The 19,555-nt window shown below is 42.0% G+C and overlaps 1 pseudogene; it reads right to left on the minus strand.

The window, feature by feature from the left end:
• Positions 1-16,332: 16,332 nt before the first annotated feature.
• On the minus strand, positions 16,333-17,367 carry LOC137217331 (putative MAGE domain-containing protein MAGEA13P; annotated as a pseudogene).
• Between the last annotated feature and the right edge of the window lie 2,188 nt (positions 17,368-19,555).

The raw sequence follows: 19,555 nt of genomic DNA on the forward strand, positions 1-19,555 counted from the left end.
CGCAGGACTTCATCTAAACCTAATTACCTCCCAAAGACCCCACCTAATTAATACCATCACATTGGGATTGGGGTTTCTACATATGAATTTGGAGAGGGGCACATTCAGTCCATAACACCACCCTCATCTAGATTTTTATCTTTGTGTACTCAAAGCACCTAGTAATAACAGATAATTGATTACTTTTACATATGGCAGTGACAAGATCATACTGGCATTTTAGAAAGATCACTCTCTTTGATGTAAAGAAAATGGGGTAGAAGAGGAAAGATTGGAGTATTCCAGTTGGGAGGTGATAGTGTCATGACTAATGCAGTGAAAGTGGAGATGGGGAGAAATTTTACAGATTTGAGAGATGTTTTAGGAAATTGAAAGGTCAGGATTTGGTGATTGATTGATCGTGGTGGAAAATGAATAGGGAGTAGGAGAATGACTCCCAAATGTCTGGCTTGAGTCACTGGTTGGATATTGGTGCCACTGAAAGAGTCAGGGAGCAAAGGAACAGTAGTAGTTTGGGGGTGGTGAGGGAGAGAATTGGGTCAGCCAGCATTGTATTGACTTTCAGGACCAATGGACAGGTCCTGTAGACAATGACTGGTGGGTCTAAAGTTCAATCAGAGTCAGAGATTAGGCATAACCACAATATTAATGGTACTTAAATCCATGGGAGTAGATGAAACCACCCAAGAGGTTAGTATACGTTGAGAAGAGTATAGGACCTGGGGCAGAGCACTGAGGAACATGAAAGTGATCAACTAAAGCCAAGGAACCTTCAAAGGGGGAACAAGAGAGGTAGGACCATTTCACTATGTGTTGTGACTATAACAACCAATAACACATGATCTTTGTCTTCAAAGGTTGGAGAAAGGGGAGGGACAAGCACATCAATGATTGCAACACAATGTGACAAGTATTACATCAGGGGTATATTCATGCAGGAGAGACGAGTATAAGGAGAAGCATAGTAACGCATGGGACACATCCGTTATTTTGAAGTCTAGTTGACCAATTATCTGTATGGCATAGTATATTCACGGGTATGTGTGTAATGTCACATGACCAACATAAGACTACCTATTTAATATTAAGCTTCCTCTGATTGGATTTCCTTTCAGCATCTCTTTTGACTGTTAAGCAAGATGTTCTTCACTAATTCTTTTAACCTGCTTTGTGGTGGTAACCACTTTCAGGTCAACAGAGATTTTTTCTTTCTTTTTTGCCAGTGAAAGAAATCCATGGGTCTAGTTAAAAATCGTCAAACATCTGATAATATCTTCGAAAAGTTTCTGGATAATTTTATTTATTTATTATTATTACAATCTGAAGAGAGATGTTTTCATTTAATCTGGAAGTGCCTGAAAGTGGCTGAGTATGAAGTGAGTCAACCATCTTCATCTTCTTGGCTTGCTCCTGGCTGTCGAGTTTTTTCTTTTCAGCAGGAAATATTTTAAAGCATAAAGAACTCAGGAGTGAAAAGAGGCACCGTGTTTCTAATTCTACCTCTGCCACTCGTTAAATTTGTAACCGAGAAAAGTCACTTTTGCCCTCCGGGCCTTGGTTGCTACTTCTTTACAAAGGAGCTGCTGTCTGTCCCAGACACCTCACAGAATTGTGGGAACCAAGTGATCAATAGATGTAAAACTCCTTGGATAACATAAAGGTGCTTGTGGAAGACACTAGTGCTCTCCCAGTTTTCCACGTGTTCCCATATATAGCCTAGTATCTTTTTACTTATGTTGGAACCATGTGAAAACTCTGGCTAATGGGCTGTGAGTGGGTGTGACACAAGTAACTGCTAATTCAAAGCATTAAGAGTTCCTAGGCCATCTCCAAGCTGTCTCTTCCCCTTCTTCAGTAACCAGGAAGAGGATACATTGTAAGGACAGAAGGAGCATCAATCTCTGAGTCACTAAATGGCTGAAAACTCCACCTCCTAAATGACCCCCAAGTGACTTTGTGTGAGTGAGAAATAAAGTTTTGTGTCTTTAGTCTCTGAGATTTGGGGGTTATGTGTTACTGAAACATATCTAAGCCTCTTCTGGTAAACAGTGTCACAAGCATAAGGCATGGTTACTCGAGATTTTCTGTTTATTGTTTCTTTAGCAAAGACTCTTTTTAAAAAAATAAATTTATTTATTTATTTTTTGGCTGCGTTGGGTCTTCGCTGCTGCGCGCAGGCTTTCTCTAGTTGTGGTGAGCGGGGGCTACTCTTCGTTGTGGTGCGTGGGCTTGTCATTGTGGTGGCTTCTCTTGTTGCAGAGCACGGGCTCTAGGCACACGGGCTTCAGTAGTTGTGGCGCACGGGCTCTAGAGCACAGGCACAGTAATTGTGGTGCACGGGCTTAGTTGCTCCGCGGCATGTGGCATCTTCCCGGACCAGGGCTCGAACCCACGTCCCCTGCATTGGCAGGCGGATTCTTAACCACTGGTCACCAGGGATGTCCTAGCAAAGATTCTTCATTTCCCATTGTCTTTCCAAACCATCTCAAAATTCAGTACTCCAGCCAAGGTATCAGCTCTGTAGTGGGTCCTATTTTCATGCTAAGTAACACATGGAATAGAAGCCTGGTAGCTGCTCCACAGGGCGAGTGGAACAGAGGCAGACTGGGACAGGATTGGGAGATCTCACTCCATAAAGGTATTTTTGCATAGAAAACCCCCTTTCATTTCCTCTTTGATTATTTTCGCCTCTTCTTGTCTGCTTCCTATTATTCTGCCTTCTATTTATTTTTTACTCATACGCTTTTCTTATTTTTTTGAGTGGCCACTCTGTGCTCAGGGCTGTAGGAAATACAGAGCAGTTTAAGATACTATGCCTGCCTTTAAGGGGTTTACAATACATTGGGGAAATGAGCTTTCCACACAGCAACAAACACCAGTGCAAAATTATGGAATTCAGTGCTAAACTGAGAGATGCAAATTAGAAATGCTGTAAGGAGGTATAGCAGAGAGGGAGGACAATGGAGATAATTTGGGGTGAGGGAGAACTTGGAACCTGAGGGCTAGGCTGGGAGGCTGTTGCAATAATCCAAGGGTGAGGGGATAAATATTTGGAAATGGGTATAGAGAAGGGAAATAAGGTGGATGAAAATGACAGTCATTTTGAAAGAAAATGGATAGCGTCTGTGACTGAATGAAATGAGAGCTCTGTGAGTGGAAACTGCCAAAGATGATTCAAAGTTTTAAGCCTGAATAGCTTACTAGAATAAAAGTGTTATTAACAGGGACAAAGTTATTTGGAATAGAACTGAATTTGATTGGAAGGGGTAACTATGGAAAAGGGTGTTCGCTTATGGATATAATTGGTTTGGGAGGAAAGAGCTCATAATTCAAGAAGATATGTCTAGTATCTGGGCAGATCTATTAGCCCTGAGACTCAAATAAAAAGATCCAGTTGGAAATGTACATGATATGTGATGCATACATTAGTACTCCCAACTTGGGAGGATGGGATAGAGGATAAGGAGTTCATGAGACAGACTGGTAAAAACCAACTGGGGATGTTCATTCACTCATTTGACAAGCATTTACTAAGCGCAAACTATTTGTCATGTATATTTGTTAAAACATATTAATTACTCAACTATCTCAGTGCTTCCAATATGGAAAGCAGGCACAATAGTTAAATCAGTACACGTATTTGAAAAGTACGCGTTGTTTTACAGGCATTCTTTCTATTTAGAGCCTACCGGATGAAAGACAACCAGTACAAAAATTCTTTCATTTGAACCGTAAGATACTATTTGTCTTGAACGAGGTAGCTTGTTGAGTCTGTAGCTATGGCTTTAATATTGCTATATTCATGCAGAAATAAGAGTTAGTGCCACTTACATACTTAGCGTTTATGACCATTGCAGAGAAGTCTGGATGACACCAGGCCTTTTCAAAATTTTCCACTTTATCATCAACCAAGAGGGAAGGCCATTTTAGTTGTCAAAGAAAAGTTATAGACCCTAGACACAGAAGATTAAGTTTTATTTCCAATTCCATTAAATACCTTATAGATATGTAAGATCTTTTGAAGAAATACAGGTATGTAAACCAAATGTAATTTGACATTAAAATATATGTTAGCAGGGAATTAAAAATGTATTTCAAATTAAATCATCTCCAAACCTCACTTAATTTAATGTAATTGAAGGAGAAATGCTCTTCTCTCAATAAAAGCCTTGGTTTCACCATCCGTAAAGTGAGGAAGTTGTACTACTTGATCACGCAAGCAATTCTTGCTGTTTCTATAAATATGGAATCAAATCTCGAATCATGGCATATTTTGAAGTTACAAAGCATTGCTGCTAGTTTGTATGCACTCCCACATAGCTTTTAGTGATAGCCACTTTTTTTTTTTTTTTTTTTTTTTTTTTTTTTTGCGGTACGCGGGCCTCTCACTGTTGTGGCCTCTCCCATTGTGGAGCACAGGCTCCGGACGCACAGGCTCAGCGGCCATGGCTCACGGGCCCAGTCGCTCCACAGCACGTGGGATCTTCCCGGACCGGGGCACGAACCCGTGTCCCCTGCATCGGCAGGCGGACTCTCAACCACTGCGCCACCAGGGAAGCCCAGTGATAGCCACCTTTAAAAGACCATTTAATATTTAAATTATCATGACCACAAATTTGAGGCAGTTTTTAGCTGAAGATTTTGAGGTCATGTTAGAAATCAAAATGATTCTGTAGGGGAGATAAGGCTTCCTTTCAGCAGAATGGTGACAAGAGTGCAGAGGTCATCAACAGAAATAAAGAGAAAAGAATGGTTCTTAATGTTCTCACAATAGCCCCAAAGATTATGGGAGGAAAACCCTGGCCTAGCAAATTACAGTGTTTAGCTCTAGGTTGAGATATAATATTTTGTAAAATTTTCCATATGGCAGAATTTGTTTATAGTTATCCTCATGGTCCAACTGCAATATTTCTTAGATCACAAGTCTTTTTGTAATTAGTTTGCAAAACTCCAGGCAGTATATGTGCCCTCTATATTGCAGAAAGCTGAGTTTCCTGGGAATGAGTTACCAAGGGAATGCCCTTGGAGTTGTTTCTCCAATAGTGGATGTGTGGAAATACACTGATTCTTTCACTTCTGCCCAATGGCTCCATCACAATGCAACTACCTAGGGTTGAGTGGAATATTGAATCAGACCAGAAGTGTTGGTTTGCTTAGTCAGTTTCTAACCAATTAAATCAGCCGGCCATAGGTCGAATAAGGATTGGTTGTCTGAAATCTCTTCTAGGAAACCTGCTAGGTGTCAGATGTTTTCCATATATTTAATGACCACTTTATAGATAGGAATGGAGGCAAGACATTTGCCAGACTGAATTCATTGTAGCAGTGAATATGTTTGTGATGAGATCAATAAGATACTGTTGTTATTTACCATTGACTAAAGCTTAGCTCCCTTAGTTAATAGTGCTTTATTGATTTTATGATTATTTTTGAAAGAGTATGTGTTTAATATCAGTATTTAATATATTTCCACAAAATGCAAAGTTCACCCTGAGAAGAAATTTTACCATGTTTGAATGTTAGCTAAAACTAACACAAATCAAGTATCCCTGTACTAAGAAAATAACTCCTGGACGGAGGGGAAGCTTTGCACTTCAGCCAGTAAATCTTGCTTCCTAAGCTATAGTGTGCATAAGGCTTTCCCACACATCTCCGTTGCTACGGAAACCTCTTTCAGTGTCTGGGCTCTAAACAGCTGACTCATTTCAAAGTCTGGCTCTCAAACCTCTCAGCTCACAGCTTAGCGAGACAAATGGAAACAAAGAAAAACAAAGAAACAATGAAATATCAATATATACCAGTCCATTTAAAAAGTTAGTAAATTATGTGTCTTGACATATAAGGAAAAGGCAAGGTAATGCAAATCCTCAGTTGCTATAGACTGCGCTAAAGATATCCCAGAAACGTTTACAGCCCACAGCCTATAAAAAGGGCTTTCTATCCTTTGGACTTAGTGACACACAATAAAACTGAAGCTTAAAGAGAGATCCTCCCTTATATCAAAGCAGTCCAACCAGATACATATGAAAATACAAGCAAAGAGCATGATCAGCAAAGCAGTTAGCATGGGGTGGGAGGGCAGGGAGAGAAGGGAGAGGGCAGAGGTAACTTAGAAAACCCCAGAGTAATCTTAGGAACTGTCCAAACGAAGCTTGAAGGTCTATCTACCAAGATTGTCCTCAAGGAAACTTCCTGCTTTGGTCTCTGTCTTTGGCCCTATTAAGTCAACATATTCAAGGAATACACAGAGGCATGTTTATTAAATGAGCAGATGCCACAAATCTAGGGAGCTGGATTTTAGGCCAGAAGACCTCTTAACATTCCTTTGGTATCTCAGACTAAAGAGGGGATAAATGTCCCAGCACTCTCATTGGTGTCAACTGGCCCAGAATATATGGTGGGATTTTGTATAGTTTTTACATTTACAACTAGTAATTGTCACAAGTAATAATGGAACGTTTTAAGGAGTCTGAACGCCTTTTAAAAGTGATTTAGTTTTATAAATTGAGAATCAACTTTAGTTTGGTAGTGAGAAACTTATCTTTGAAAACCCAGTATGGTAGGGATTAGGAAAAAATGCTGCCATTTGGACATGCCTTCACATTTTAGTGTGGGAAGAATTGCTTAGCTTCTATGAGATTATTTATATTGTCTCTATTATCTTGTGCCTCTGAAAGTACTGATCATAATATAGCTCAAGTGAGGACTACCCTGGTGGCGCAGTGGTTAAGAATCCACCTGCCAATGCAGGGGACACAGGTTTGAGCCTGGGTCCGCAAAGACCCTTTATGCCGAGGAACGACTAAGCCCATGAGCCACAACTACTGAAGCCCGTGTGCCTAGAGCCCGTGCTCCACAACAAGAGAAGCCCCCGCTCGCCGCAACTAGAGAAAGCCCGTGTGCAGCAATGAAGACCCAATGCAGCCAAAAATAAAATATGAATAAATAAATTAATTTAAAAAAAGAATTAGAAAAACAACTCAAGTGAATATTTAAGCATCTCTTTGTTTTATTTACCAATACAAATTATTACTGTGGGAAAGTGCAAATCAATAATACACACCATTAAAATACTATCTTGGTGAAAAGATGTGGAAAGAACCATTAATCAATGCATATTTAGTCTGCAAAATATCTCAAGCATTGCTCCCAAATAGGCAGAGTGTGGAAAGCAGTAAGCAAGGCTTGTATTAATACTTTAATAAAAGTTATGACTCTTGAGAAGTCATTTTGTGTGTGTCCAGACACATGCAGGATGATTGGCATGTCCAGTTTATTGTGGTACTTTCTACTCAATTCATTCAATGCATTGCAGTTAAATTAATGGATTCAGTTGAGGAGCCTTGAAAGTCTAACTAGGCTGGTAAATCAAGGGAATGCTGTTGAACCAATATGTCTGGAATTCAAAAAAAAACAAACACTGAGGTAGGCAGAATCAAATATGTTCACATTCTAAACCCTAGAATCTGTGAATATGTTAATTTACATAGCAAAAGGGAGGTTAAATTAAGGAAATGCGATGGGGAGATTAAGGTGAAATACCCAGGTGGGTCCAATGTAATCAACCTTATGAAAAGAAGGTAGTAGAATTAGGGTCACAGAGAGAGAGGGGCTGTGATGGTGGAAGCAGAGGTTGGAATGATGCTCTGAAGATTGATGAAGGGACTTTGACGCAAGGAACGCCAGCATTCTCTGAAACCTGGAAAAGGCAAGGAGATATAGTCTCCCCTGGAGTCTCTAGAAGGAATGCAGCCCTACCAATACCTTTTTCACTGAGTCATGCACACTTCAGACTTCTGCCTCTCAGAATTTTAAGATAATAAATTCGCCTTGTTTTAAGCTTCTCTGCTTGTAGCAATTTGTTACAGCAGCTATAGTAACTAATACTGATACTCACTAAATTAGGTAAAGAGTTTATAGCTTTAGAAACAAAAGGGAGAAACATGGACTAGATGATAGGATAGGTAAGTGGTGTCACACCTGGTGGAAGTATACACAAATATGAATGGAGCAATGTTAACATGGCTAGAGAATGCCTTCACATGCTAGCTGGCTTTGTGCTTAGCCTTGGCCATTTCATCAGTTTCTCTGAAGACATAGAAGGCAAATGGCTTGGATGAATCTCAAGGGAATTATTCTGAATGAAACCAGCTGATCTCAAAAGGTTACACGCTGTATGATTGCATTTATATACTTTTCATTTTTTGTTGTGATGAAATTCACATAACATAAAATTAACCATTTTAAAGCATACATTTCAGCAGCATTTAGGACATCCACAATGTTGTGCAACCACCACTTATATCAAGTTCCAATCATTTTCATCATCCCAAAAGGAAACGCTGTACCCATTAAGTAGTCATTCCCCACTCAACCTTCTCCCAGCCCCTGGCAAAACCAATCTGCTTTCTGTCTCTATAGATTGACCAATTCTGGATATTTCATACACATGGGATCATGCAACATGTGACATTTTGTATCTGGTTTCTTTCACTCAGCATATTTTCAAGGCTCATCCACATCATAGCATGTATCAGTACTTCATTCCTTTTTATGGCTTAATTATGTCCCATTGTATGGACACACCACAATTGTTTATTCACTCATCCACTGATGGACAATTCAGTTGTTCCCACTTTTTGGCTATTGTGAATAGTAAGGCTGAGAGCATTTATGCACAAGTTTTTGTTTGAATGTTTTCAAATCTTTGGGTATATACCCAGGAGTGGACTTGCTGTGTCATATTGTCACTTCACAGATACTGAGAATTAGAACTTCAACATATCTTTTTGGGGGGGGGGCACAGTTCAACCGATAACAATCTTCCCTTTGCATCCTCCCAAATTCATGTACTTCCCACGTACAAAATACATTAATCCCATCCCAACATCCCCCAAAGTCTTAACCCATTCCAGCATCAACTTTAAGTCCAAAATACCATCTAAGTATAATCAACTAAAGTCTCAAATCGTATCATATACATCATTTAAATAAGTTACAGGTGAGACTATGAGTATGGTCCATCTTGGGGCATAGTTCTTCTCCATCTATAGACCCGTGAAAACTGGAAAAGAAATTATCTGCTTCAAAGACACAATTATAGAACAGGCTTAAGATAGACATCCTAGGGATTTCCCTGGTGGTGCAGTGGTTCAGCGGCGCGGCCAAAAATAAATAAATTATATATATATATATAAAGATAGACGTCCTATTCTAAAAGGGAGGGATTGGAAGAAGAAAAAAAAGATGTCATTAATCTAAAGTAAGTTCACAACACAGCAGGGCAAGTTTCACTAGGTTCCAGGACCTAAGAATGCTCTGCCCTCGTAGCCCTGGGCAGCAGCCCTACCCTCTGGAAACAAGGAGGTGGCCACTCTGCCCCCTTGGCCTGTGCTCTTTCTGGCCTTTGCATCCATGGCTCTGCCCTTAGAGTCATGCTTCCCTCACTTTGTCCCACCTCTGTCCCTTTCAATCTAGGCTAGAAATGCCATGTTGGTATACTTCTCAAAAACCTTTTCTGTCTTCCATGAATGTCAAGGGAATTCACCCCATTTGACATGGGGTTTCTCCCAGATCCTTCCAGGATCACCACATTCCTATTGCTGAGATGGTTGATTGGATCCACAAAGCACGTACCTAATCAATTTAGCCAACAGTTGTTCAGCCACACCCTTGGCCTTGTTTCCAGATCATGATATCTAGATAGACTGAGAATTTTCCAAATCATTAAGTGCTAGTTGCTTTTGGCTTAATAATTCATTCCTTAATTTATATCTTTACTCTTGCATTTTAATATAAGCAGTAAGAAGAAATCAGGCTGTATCTTCTACACTTCGAAAATTTTCTCAGCTGAATATTCAGGTTTATAGTTTATAAGTTCTACATTTCACCCAACAAAAAAACACAATTCAAACAAATTTTCTGCCACTTTATAACGTGGATTGCTTTTCCTTCAGTGCTCAATAATGCATTCATCATTCCCTTTTCAGGCCTCACCAGAAGTGCTTTAGTGTTCATATTTTTACCATCCTCCCTTAAAGGCAATCTAAGCTTTTTAAAAAAATCAACACTTAGGAATTCTTCCAAGCTCTACCCATTATCCAATTCCAAATCTGCTTCTATATTTTAGATATTTGTTACAGTAGCACCGCACTTCCTGGTACCAAAATCTGTATTCGTTTTCTTGGGCTGCCAAAACAAAGTACTACAAACTGGATAGCTAAAAACAACAGAACTTTATTGTCTCACAGTTCTCTGGTTTAAATGCTTTGGTTTAAAAGAGTATGAAACCTTGGAAGAATATATAGCAACCAGACATCTAGATATATAACTCAGAATAATTAGGCAGAGATTTATAAGATTCTGATTTCATACTAATTACGTCTCCTGACAATTACGTTTTAGGTTCTAAGTAGCTAAGTAGCAATTGCTTATAGTTTGAAATGCATATATTAAATGCAAATATCTATTCCAGTAGCAACAACTTTAGCCCAAATTGAGCAATTTAACTGGCTTGGCCATGGTAATGGTTAAACCAGTCATTCATGGAGATAAAGGATGTGCTAATTAGGTTTGCAGATGACATTAACTAGTGAATTTGCTAGTACATTTAAATTGGGATTTAAATTCAAAGTGACTTGAATACTTAGAGAAATGGTCTTTCAGAAATAGAAATTCAATAGATGTAAGTGCATGATCTGGTGTATTTGGCTAGAATGAGTAGCTGACTCTTAGCTACCTCCCTACTTCCTGCCTCCAATCCATTCTATCCCTCAAGATTGTCCTTCCTCAAACATAGCTCAGATCATGTCAGCATACTTCTCAAAAATCATCAAGGCTCCCCATTGCTCAACACATTAGTTACCAACTCCTCACTCTAGCACTTAAGGCCTCAATATTTTTTTCAAATATCATCACGGTTCCCAGATATTTGGAAATTAAACAACACATTTTTACTAACACATGCTTCAAAAGAAATTATTGAAGGAAATTAGAAAATATTTTGAACTGAATGAAAATCTAAATACACCATATCACAATTTTTGGGACTTGGCTAAAGAAGAGCTAAGTGGGAAATTTATGTCATTAAATGCTTATATTAGAAAGGAAGAAAAGACTCAACTTGATAATATCAGCTCCTACCGTGAGAAATGATAAAACTAAATTAAACCCAAGGCAAGAAGAATGATAGTAATAATATAGATAAGAGCAGAAACCAATGAAATTGAAATTAGAAAAACAATAAATAATATCAATGGAACAAAAACTGTTCCTTCGAAAAGATCAAAGAAGCTGAAATATCTGAGAATTTTTTTAAAAGACTGTTATAAAACAATGGTTTTGGACACTGTCTTGGTCAGCTTAGGCTCCTATAAAAAGATACCATAAACTGAGTGACTTATTAACAACAGAACTTTATATCTCATAGTTCCGAAGGCTAGAAGGGTGAGATCATGGTGCCAGCATGGTTGGGTTCTGGTGAAAGCTCTCTTCCAGGTTGCAGACTGTTAACTTCTCAGTATCCTTACATGGCAGAAAGAGAACTAGCTAGCTTTCTGGACTCTTATAAGGGCACCAATCCCATTCATGAGGGCTCCACCTTCACGAACTAATTACCTCCCAAAGACCTCACCTCCAAACACATAAGGATTTGGGGGAGACACAGCTATTCAGCCCATTGCAGACATAGTTTAAAGTATATGAAACTGTGCATATAGAGAAAATGACAGATAATATAGGAGTTTGCAGAAAGGGCAAAAATGACAGGATACTTATAATCATATAAACAAAAAAATGTCTTATAGTAGTAATTTGTAATTGTTTAAAAGTGTAGAATAGTGATCAAATTATTTAGATCTAGAGCAAATGCATATATATAAAGGAAACAAGGTGATAATGTGGGAAAATTAGGAACAGTTTTAATTTTCAAGAGGAAAATGCTAGTCAATTTATTAAGTGGTATTGGTAAAAAAATAGTATTGGCAGAGTTACTGGTGCTTATTAATTCACTTGTATCTTTATTATTATTTTTTTCTTAAATTGAAGTATAGTTTCACTTGCATCCTTTTTTTTTGGAGAATGTGAACCTACGTTGTAAAAATGGAAAAATAAAAGTATTGTAAGATTATTCCATTGCAAAGAAATAAATAATGTGTATATATTTTACAACTGAAAAATCCATAGAAACACAATTGGATCAAAATCATTTGGTAAAACTCAGGGATTGATTAGTTCCAGAAAGTTGGCCATGGTCTAATAAAGAGAAATTGTTCACATGAAGAAAGCGGCTATGTGGTTGTTCTAATAAAAAGAAAGAAAGAGAAAAAGAAAGAAAAGTAAAGAACAAGGAACAAACAATACAGTGATGAGAATATCCTAAGGTATAAATAATATTGAATCACATCAATAAGCATTAATGGCTCTGTTAGGGCAGTGTGTGAATGAAACCATTAAAATAGTGGAATTGTTGAGTGTAGAAAATGAGTATGTGAATTACAGCTAATAACATATACAGTAGAGAAGGCTGTCAAAATGATCAATTATAGCACTTTTTACATGATACTTACTTTGTGAAAGATAACCATGTGTTGAGAAACTGTGTGTTGATAATAGTCTATGAAAGAAAATGATAAACATTCTAATGAAAATGTTGCGTCAGTCATAAGAAAATAAAAGTGCATTTTCAGGCACAACTTGGAATTAATGCAGTAATGACGGAAGAACGTATTTTTAAAATAACATGATTTATTTATTATGCGCTCTGACAAGAGACATATAAACAACACTCATAGTAATGAACGTGATCATTATAATTCCTTCTCCCCAAATTGCCTGTGTACTGTCCTTCGTATAAATATTGGATCTAATCATATCATGGAGAATATGATTTAGATGTAAATATACTTTTTCTGGAGAGAGGGCTTTAAAAAGGAGATGCATTCTTATCTGTGCAGCACTGTCTTTGAAAGTATGAGGGAAGTTGGATGGCTACACATAGCTTACTAATTGGATTGCATTTCTTTTTCTTTCTAGTCAGACAAGCAGTAGGCATGCCAGAAGCTGGGTAGAATCCAGCAAGAGGCTGATCAATTTTTTGCAAACAAACCATTTAGAGGATGTGTATTTATTTCTGGCAGTCAAAATCACATTTTAAAATATTTATAAAGGTAATTCATATGTGTTTCCAAACTGTTGGAAAATTTTAAAACCGTGAATAAGAAAATAAAGAAATCAATTATATACCCACTAGCAGAGAAATACATTGTTGACATTTTCTGTATATTCTCCTAGCTGTATGTAAGTATGTCTATATTAACATAAATGTGTCCCATAGTCTTTCAATCCTGGTTTTAATTTGCATTATAGGACTTCTGCTTCTGGCCGTAATGGAGTAAGAGGAACTGAACTCCTACCTGATATACCTAAAAATCCAGATGAAATATATGAAACAAGTTTTAACTGATTGGACATCAGGCCATGAAGGACAGTGATCTCTAAGAAATGGAAAGCAAATGAGTAAAGTCCTACGATATCCCAGTTTACTGCCTGGGAAGATAATGCAGACCAATCCTCAATCCCAGACAGAATCTGGTGGCAACATAGACCGGCAGTCAGAGCCACAGGACACCCGCCCTCTAGTGTCCCGACAGCTCAGAATCCGTGGGAGGCAGCCTGAGCTGGGGACAACACCTGGATCATGTTTCAATGCACGTTCACACCCAGCCCTTTGGCTGCAGAGTCTCTGAGGTGATTAGTCCCAGGGATTGCCCCTCCAATTGCCCCCTCCTTGTGGCTGCGCACTGCCTTCCACTCTTCATTGGTGCCCCTGGCCTGTCTCACCTGGCAGACGTCGGTCACCACCCCACTCACTCACATAGCCCAGCTGCTACGGAGGGGTCCACTGCGCACAGGGGCACATCCCAGCCTCCAGCAGGCATCAAGACAGCTCCCAGCGCGGGGACACTGGCAAGGGAGCACTGGACCACTAGAGGTGTCAAGAAATGTAGCTCACCCAAATGATGCAGGGGAGCAGCTGTGCTCTTCCTGACAGGACACACGGGCGACTCTAAGGCAGCGGGTGGTGTCTGGCATGTGGCTGGTCCACTCCTCCAATGACCTACCCACTCAGACCACACTGGGACTTCCAGCTGGTCATGAGGATGCCGAGATTCCCCAGCCTATTCTTGTAAGGCGTCCAGTACCACCCGCCCAGGTTCCCCACCATCTCTCCTTCTGGGCCCTGAACTCTGGGCTCAGAGAGCCCTGACCGCCAGCCTGCCTGGGGCTCTCTGGACTCGGTTTTGTACGTGCTCTCTCGTGGGCTCTGGCAATCGCTCTCGCCAGGATGCTCTCAATGACCCTCACTGACTGAGAGTATCCTTCCCTGGCTCCTGGTCATTCTGGCCAAATCCTTGCTTCTCAAAGTAAAGGAGAAAGGTCCTGCTGACATTTCAGAACTTTAAGTCATGCCCAGAGGAATCCCTTCTCTCAGGACATCACTGAACAAATCCAGTTTTATATGCGTGAGGGATAAGTTAATTTTCTGCTTAACTTAATGAGAAAATGGGAGACATACTAAAATAACTTGGACACAATATTTGTGGCTGTTCCACTGGGAGCAGGGTCCAGTCTTCAGAGAAGAGTAAGTGATGAGCCGGCCAGCAGGCCAGGATCCAGAGCTGGACAGGAGGGCACATGAAGGAAGACCAGTGGAAGGGTGCATAGTGCAGGAAAGTGCCAGGCCCGGACAGAATTGCCAGGAAGCCCTGGGACCCAGGCAGGAGGCCCAGAGGTAAATAAAGCCCACAGACAATCCCCAAGTCCAGTTTCTCACCGTCTCCTTCCTTCCTTAGGCCTGCTTTTAGCACACTGGACACAGGGCCCTTCTTTTTGTTGCCATGATGCAGTACTGGGGAGGGAAACGAACTAAAAGACAAAAGGTCGGCCTCAGGCTGGGAGTAGTGGGGACAGTCTGGACCTCGATGAATTCAGACCAGGGATCCAGTCCCAGCTCTGTCACTTACTGGACATGTGATACTGGGTCCATGGCTAAGTGGCCAATATGAGCCTTAGTTTCTTCATTTGTGAAGTGGGTCTAATAAGCCCTGACTTGTGGGACTGCTGGAATGTACAGCATATAATGTAAGTCAAGCACATGGCCTGGCATTTAATGGATGTTTAATAATAGCAGTAATTCTAATATGATTTTGACCCCAGACTCTATCAGTCTCTCCTGGGACTGTGTGTGTGTGTGTGTGTGTGTGTGCGCGCGCTCCATGGCATCTCAGAGAACACGTAGCACTCTAGGACATAAAACAAGTGAGCCCCAAATGCTGCTTTGTAAATAAAACGCAGTACATTTTCCCTGTTAGTGGATATAATCTTTAATTTGGATATTGGGAGGTCTTCCCCAGTTGAATGCAACTCAAAGCTTCCGGAATTTGAGTCAAGGACTAACTCCTTTCCCCCCTCTCAGCTGCTTTTCCATCCAAACAACTATTTTCATTCATCTCACCCCCACCAAAAATCTAGCCCTTGCTTAGAGTTGGCCGAATTGCACTCAAGATAACTTAATGAAAATGTCCTCTCAGTGGCATGGGCTCTGGCTCTCCCAGGCTAGGGAAAAAGTGCCAGCCTCTGGGCACCACCTCAAAGAAATATCAGCCTTTTCTCAGGAAATCCTTGCAGATGATGTGTATAGAACACCAAGTCTGTGCACTGTTCGGTGGCGTGGGGACAGAAGGGCAGGACACCCGCTCCAGGTGGAGACTGGGCTATGCTGCTCCACGATCCCAGAGAAACTGCCAGGACCAGCTTTCCATTCTAGGCTTTTCTCTCACCTCTAACACCCACCTGTAAGCATAAATGAGCTAGTGAGCCAGGACTCTCATTTATTAAGATTTAATTTCTCACACCTTGTTTAATTAGCCAAGCAAATCGAGGTGTATAACTTTAATCTTACAAAACAACAGACTAAATGGGATACAGGATTCTTAGGATAACCATCTTTTACATTTTTTTCTTCTATTTCTCGCTCCCATCTATTTTATTCCTGGGCCCTTGCATGTTTCTAAGGAAATTCCTATTCCAATGCCATGTTATCCTGTTCCAGATCACAAAATATGATGAAAGATTTCCCAATTTGTGTTACAGACTAGCAAAATTATTATTCTAAAGCCTGACTAACAGCAGTAAATATGTGACCAATGTTATTCACGAACCTAGACTCTAAAGCTAAAAACCTTTAGGAAAAAAAAGATAAAATCTGCAATTCAGCCCTCCACTATTTAGAACCTTGACCTCAAACACAGAGTGGAGAATCTTCCTCTGACTTCACTCAGGGCAGGAGAGGCTGCTGGGCATGACACTGGAGCTGCCACTGGCCATGGCGGAAGTATTAGCCCCCGCGGCAGCTCTGGCCTGAGCTCTCTCTTTCTCATCTCTCAAAGCTTCCTCATACCAGCGTGAGAATGCAGTGGGGTCAGTCTCATTGATCTTGGCAAAAAACTCCAGGACTTTCGTCTTGCTGCTTTCAGCGTGGGCCCTTGGACCCCACAGGAATTCGCAGTGTGGGGGATCACTGTCGGGCACCTGGCGCTACTCCAGGTACTTCTCCTCCACCAACTCTTTGGTGATGAGCTTCTTGGTCTCCCCGTAGATGAAATCCTCCTGCCCAGCATACATCCCAATAACACTCAGCACTTCCCAGATTTTCTCCTCAGGGGCACGGTTGCCCTGCATGAAGATCACACCCAGGATAAGTACCACGAGGCCGGCCTTGGGCACGCGCTGGTCATCACTCAGCATCCCGTCGTAGGTGAGGTCTAGTGTCTTCACGAGCACATAGGAGTGGCTGGTGGGGTCCACTTCCTTCACTTCAATGCCAAAGACAACCTCCATGCGCTCACAGGCTTTGCTGAAGATGGCAGGGAAGTGGTCCTTGTGCTCTTTGATGACATTCCTCAGCATTTCTGCCTTTGTGATGGGCTCCTGTTTTACATACTTGACACTTAAGAACTGCACCAGTTTGGCCACCTTCTTGTTTAGCACGTCACAGAGCAAGAACCCGGGAGCCTGGGAGGTGCTCACACCCTCTGCTTGCCTGCTGCAGCCCTCATTTGACTTGCTCAGTGGAATGGCTGCGACGGCCATGGAGAAGCGGGCTCTCTGCGACCTCCGGGGACACACTCCGCGTCCCAGCAGCAGGCACAGCCTCTTAGGGGCCCTGGGTCAAAGGACAGAGCGAGGAGGCACTGGCCCCTCCTCCTCAGCTACAGGGACCTGTGCGCCCACCAGGCCCTGAGCCTCTTTTCCGGCCTGAAGGCCTACTTCAAGCACGCCGCACTGACTCTTCCGACTGTGAAGCATGATGACCCGTGCTGGGGCAGCAGGCAGGGGTGTGGGCAGGGCGTGGTGATGGCGGCCAATTGGTCTGAGGGAGAGAGGAAGAGTGTGAGAAACTCGACCCTGTCAGCTCTGACCAAGGCCATCTTAATAGGTCTTCCCTTAGACAGTGCTCTGGGGGGTCCCCTGTCTTCCTGACTGGTCTGTGCCCTAAGGACCAGTGGGAGGACCTGTGAAACTCCTCAGGGTGACACCAGCCCGCTCAGCCTGCAGATTCCAGGTAAGACAGTAGGCTGTGCGAGCTCAGGCACTGTGGTGTCCCCTCTGCTCTGGTGTGGGGGGGCCCACTGGTCGACATTCAGGGTCCTCACCTTGACTGACTCCCGGCCCTTCCTGGGCTTCCTCTGCTCTGCTCACCCGAGGACACTTGCCTCAGACCAAGATCCTTGCTCCCGGGGTTACTTGAGTCCCTGTAAGAGGAACTGAGGGCCACCTCAGGCCGCAGACTGCAATCAAAATCCTGCCCCCAGTCCCCAGCGCTGACGGGAGGGGGAAGGCCAGCCTTTGGGTTGCTCGCACCGTCCTGGGGTGGATGGTCCCATCAGTGCCCACTCGGAGTCCTTGGCTTTCTCCTGGCCAGGCAGGCCTGCACCCCACCCCTCTGCTGCTCTGAGGCAGAACTCGCAGAACAAGAGCTCACTCTCCCGAGATCAAGAGGAGGGCATCGCATCTGGCCACACCTGCCCAGGGCCTACCTGGGGTGACAGTAAGGGCTGGATGAACTCCGTGGACCCTGCTCTCCTGGAATAGACGGATCATCACGGTCCCTATCTTAAGGCCTGGGACACCCCCTCTGTTGACCCGAGGTCACCCTCCTTAAACCAAGGCCTCACTTCCCTGAGATAGCGGAGGAGGAAGCGAAGGGGCGCCACACTCAACCACCACTCCCTGTGTCCTCTCATGGCTGACAGCAGGGGCAGAGAGGCGCCGGGCCCCATCTGTGCTGCAGCAGGGGGTCCGCCCCGCCCTCCACCTTCCACTTCACTCCTGGCACAGCCTGAGATTCATCCCTGTGGCGCACTGAGGCTCCGCGAGACCAGCAGGTGGGAGTGGGTCCTTCCCCCTCAGCTGACCTGATATGTGTAATATTTGATATTTCTGATATTTGTAATTCTGTCTTCTTTTCTCTTGGTTAGCCTAACTAGAAGCTTATTAATTTTATTGATCTTTCCAAAGAACCGACTTTGGGTTTCCTTGATTTTCTCTATTGTTTTTCTGTTTTCAATTTCACTGATTTTTTACTCTATTTTTCTCTCTGCTTTCTTTACAATTTTGTTAAACACATTTTCATTCAGATTATTTTATTATTATTTTTTTTTTTTTTTTTGCGGTACGCGGGCCTCTCACTGCTGTGGCCTCTCCCGTTGCGGAGCACAGGCTCCGGATGCACAGGCTCGGCGGCCATGGCTCACGGGCCTAGCCGCTCCGCGGTATGTGGGATCTTCCCGGACTGGGGCACGAACCCGTGTCCCCTGCATCGGCAGGCGGACTCTCAACCACTGCGCCACCAGGGAAGCCCTACATTTTCATTTAGATTAAAAAATATATTTTCAGTCTCTCTTTGGGGTTTTTCATTAACCTACAAATTATACAGAAGCATGTTATTTCATTTCCAAATATGTCGGGGATACTCTAACTACCTTCTTGTTACTGATTTTCAGTTTAATTCCATTGTGGTTTGTGAACAAACTTTGTATAATTTCTATTCTTTTAGGTATGTTTAATGGCTTTGATTTTGTCCTATCTTGATAAATGCTTTATGTCACTTGAGAGTAATATGTATTCTATTGTTGGATGGAGTATTTTATAAATGTCAAGTAGATCAAGTTGACTGATAGTGCTGTTCAGGTCACCTACTGATTTTCTGCGTGTTTGATCTATCAATTACCGACAGAGTGGTATTGAAGTCTCCAAATATAATAGTGGACTTGTCTATTTCTCCTTTCATCTCTATCAGATTTTGCTTCACATATTCTGACACTTTGTTTTTAGTTGCATATGCGTTTAACATTGCTACATCTTCTTGGAGAATTGACTTCTTTTTCATGATGTTGTGCCCCTCTGAATCCCTGATGATTTCCCTTGTCCTAAAGTCTGCTTCTGTGAAATTAATATAGCTACAACAGCTTTCTTTTGATTATTGTTAATGTGG

The sequence above is a fragment of the Pseudorca crassidens genome, chromosome X (assembly GCF_039906515.1).
Source record: "Pseudorca crassidens isolate mPseCra1 chromosome X, mPseCra1.hap1, whole genome shotgun sequence".
Lineage (NCBI taxonomy): Eukaryota > Metazoa > Chordata > Mammalia > Artiodactyla > Delphinidae > Pseudorca > Pseudorca crassidens.